Source organism: Haliotis rufescens, unplaced genomic scaffold, assembly GCF_023055435.1.
Source record: "Haliotis rufescens isolate VD_foot unplaced genomic scaffold, xgHalRufe1.0.p SCAF_19, whole genome shotgun sequence".
NCBI lineage: Eukaryota > Metazoa > Mollusca > Gastropoda > Lepetellida > Haliotidae > Haliotis > Haliotis rufescens.
This window is the reverse complement of record NW_025963879.1, coordinates 3,710,634-3,714,027: the sequence shown is the minus strand read 5'-3', so window position 1 is coordinate 3,714,027 and position 3,394 is coordinate 3,710,634. Positions and strand designations below refer to the sequence as shown.

The following is a 3,394-nucleotide window of genomic DNA, read 5'->3' as shown; positions in this document are numbered from 1 at the left end:
GATTTAAAGTGAACATGTTAACACCAAGAAAAGACTTGCAGACAACCATATTAACGATTTTTGGTTTTGAATTACAATCAATATTAATGCCACGTACCTCAGCACTATACAATTACATTGGCAGTACTTTGCTATAAAAAACCTTGAAGAAAACATCATAGGACATAGCTTTAAATCTTGATAAACTTCTTAAAATACCAAATAATGCCTTTTTGGATTGTAAAATAGCACCATCTAAGTGCTTATTCCATGACATTTTTCTTGGTCATGCCTAAACATATATAAAAGTAACACATTCAATTTTCAAAGGATTCTTTTTTCTAAAATACCATTTCTCCCATTTAGAAAGGACTCCTCTATTTTATTAAAACAATCTTACTTTTATCTAGATTAACACTAATGTATTGGGGCGTCGTTGAAGTCTTGTTACATTATCAATATATTTATGAAAAACAAAAAGGGACTCAATACACAGCCCTGGCGGACGCCGACGTTGCATTTAAACATATTTACACATGATTTAACTGGTTCATAAACAGCCTTAATACAACCTAACATTTGTTTGGTAACTACTTTTAGTTCTAAGACGAACCACAATTTAGACCTATTAACCATATCGAATGTCTTCCAATGAAAAAGGCATAAACCTTAACCTGTTTCTTCCAAAAGGCGGTTAATTACAGACCGTAGGATAAATACATTAATCACGGTAGCGTAACAATGGCTCCAAGATTTAGTATTGTTTCAAGACTGATATATAAAACATGCTAAATACTTAGTATTGTAAGAGCTGTATACATTTAGTTGTGTGTAGAGTGTAAATCTCCCGTGATGTAGAGGATCCACCACTATCGAACAACCTGTTGAATATAACTGTCAGAAAAGGCAGCAAAACTTCTCCTGAATGTTTCACCCGGGAAGATCCGGGTTAGAACAGGTCTTCAGCAACCCTGCATACCGTAAAAACCGACTATGCTTGTCGTGAGAGGCGACTAACGGGATAGGGTGGTTAGGCTCGCTGACTTCGTTGATGCATGTCATCGTATCTCAGTTGCGTAGATCGCTGCTCATGATGTCAATCACTGGATTGTCTGATCCATGTATTTACAGATCGCCGTCATATAGCAGGAATATCGTCGAGTGCGGCGTTAAACAACGCAATCAATCAATCTCCTGAATGTTTCAGGAATAATGTTATCATATCCTGGTGATTCTAGGAACTTGAGCTTATTTAAGCTAATCTTAATTTCATCTTGAGATACATCCAACACTTCTGCAGTAAATAGTCAACTTTATGAGTATTATTCCGAAATTGTCAATATCATCATATTCATAATAAATGGTATATAAATTTACTTTGGAAATAGGTACACCATCATTATACTATACACTGAAAATATTCTGCTGGACTATTGTTTATACACCCCGCCGTGGTATACTCGTACATGTATATATAGCTGAAGTATATATATTGTTCACACTGTATTAGGATCAGGAGTCTTTTTATAAGAGGGTCTAATGACAAAGTACGGGGGTAAATATTTCATTCTTATTTTGCTGTATTCCTGGCATATCATTAAGAGGTGATAATCGTCTTCTGTAACATGTTTGCAGTATAAACATTTAGTATTTCTGTTTCAGGAGTTTTGGAAAATGGGGCAGCTCTGACATCATCTAAACTGTGTTAATGTTCGGCGTTAGTGTACTGCTTTTATTGCTGCCAGACATCTCTCAGGCGTGAAATGAAGCTTGAAATCTGAAAAGTAAGTTAAGGATTTCGACTCTCTTATATCTCTCTGGTCTGCCAATATACCGCGGGAATATTGTTTACACAAATTCATTTTATAGATAGATACTGAAATAAATTCACAGATTGCTGAAGAATGTTGTTGACTGTCACAGGCACGGATCGAGCCAATAGATTCGGTGGGCATTTCTTTATGTTGTTTCCTTGGATGCGTCGCAGCGAAGATATTCGATCATGGAGTCAAATTCTCTCTTTTTCGACAGTAATGCTTCGAATGTGAGCGAAAACTTGGAGTTTGTCGTGCTTGGGAATTCCCTGGGATTTCCCAAAGAATGTGGAAGTAGTCAGTATTTACGTCCTTTCAAGAATTAAGAATTACTCGTAGATTCTACATGAATTTTCCAAATTTGCCTTATAATTTAGTATTAACATTATTCTATTTGGTGATCCAAACTCAGGTGTCAGTGTCAACGTAATACTCTCTAAAGGTGGTGTACATAATTCTATTCTGACGACTAAAAGGTCAAATTGTGTTTGTTGTAAATAATACCGTCGATTGCATGTATTGGTATATTGATCATGTACGTTTTAAAAGGAAAGGATCGAGTAAGCACCTGTTGATTGGCAAAGGGGATAGTATCTGCGCCAAAAGTCCGCAAAGAATGTCTCCCATTCATCCATATAAGTTGCTTGGAGTAACTTTGCCCAACTTCTGCTACGCCAGTTAATGCAAAGGAATTTATTTGATACTTGTTTACGGCCTTGAGTAAATTATTTTTTTAAGGCTATAGGGTTATTTGTGTTGTTGTTTTTAATTCAGGAAGACAAACCTGTAACCTGTAACCTGTAACCTGTTATTTTTTCTGCACATTCAATGTTAATTCATGGTGTTTCATATTATAATTAATTATCAGAACCTACATTAAATGACATATCATATATAAAATATGTCATATTCCCAGAAGTGATGTGGGAACGTCAAGAAAATAAGAAAAAGAAATAAAAACAAAATTTTAAAAACGTTAGCAGAGCGTGGTTTCGATCCACGGACCTCTGGGTTATGGGCCCAGCACGCTTCCACTGCGCCACTCTGCTACTTGCTGCTCTACATTCAAATCGTGGCATATACAGCTTCCGTGAAATTTGCGGTGCCCGCCCTCGTCACGAATGTGTATGGTGTGGTCTATTTTTTCTTTCACATTTAAAACAAAATTGCGATTAGTGTAATCAGCCGATAGCCTCTCTACTAAAATGTTACTGGGATTTTCTATTCAGCAGACAACTTTGGACGTTTACCCAGAGACTGTGTGGTCCTTGCATGATTTACCCAGAAGTAAGCACTTTCCAAAACGAATAACCCGAGGATCAGTCTTGATCGATTCTATGTTTTACACATATGTATACTATCAGGCCAATCGTTGTTGGAATAATTACCAGTGACACAATATCAACAAATTCCTTTTTTCCGTTGCAATCTACTAAGGGAGGTAATTCCACCGGCAAATCGCGACTAACACAATCATTCGTGACCAACTCGTCGCATTCCGGAAAAGCCGTTTGTTGTAGGTTACGGAAACATGCGAGTGGTGACGAAAGTGTACACAATGCAGAATAATACGATTAAGTGATACAAATCACAGGTTTTCA

At 36.7% G+C, this 3,394-nt stretch overlaps 1 non-coding gene across 1 annotated transcript; it reads right to left on the bottom strand.

Moving 5' to 3' along the window:
* Window positions 1-2,770: 2,770 nt before the first annotated feature.
* On the bottom strand, window positions 2,771-2,842 carry Trnam-cau. The gene has a single exon. It is a non-coding gene; the product is annotated as a tRNA-Met (tRNA).
* Between the last annotated feature and the right edge of the window lie 552 nt (window positions 2,843-3,394).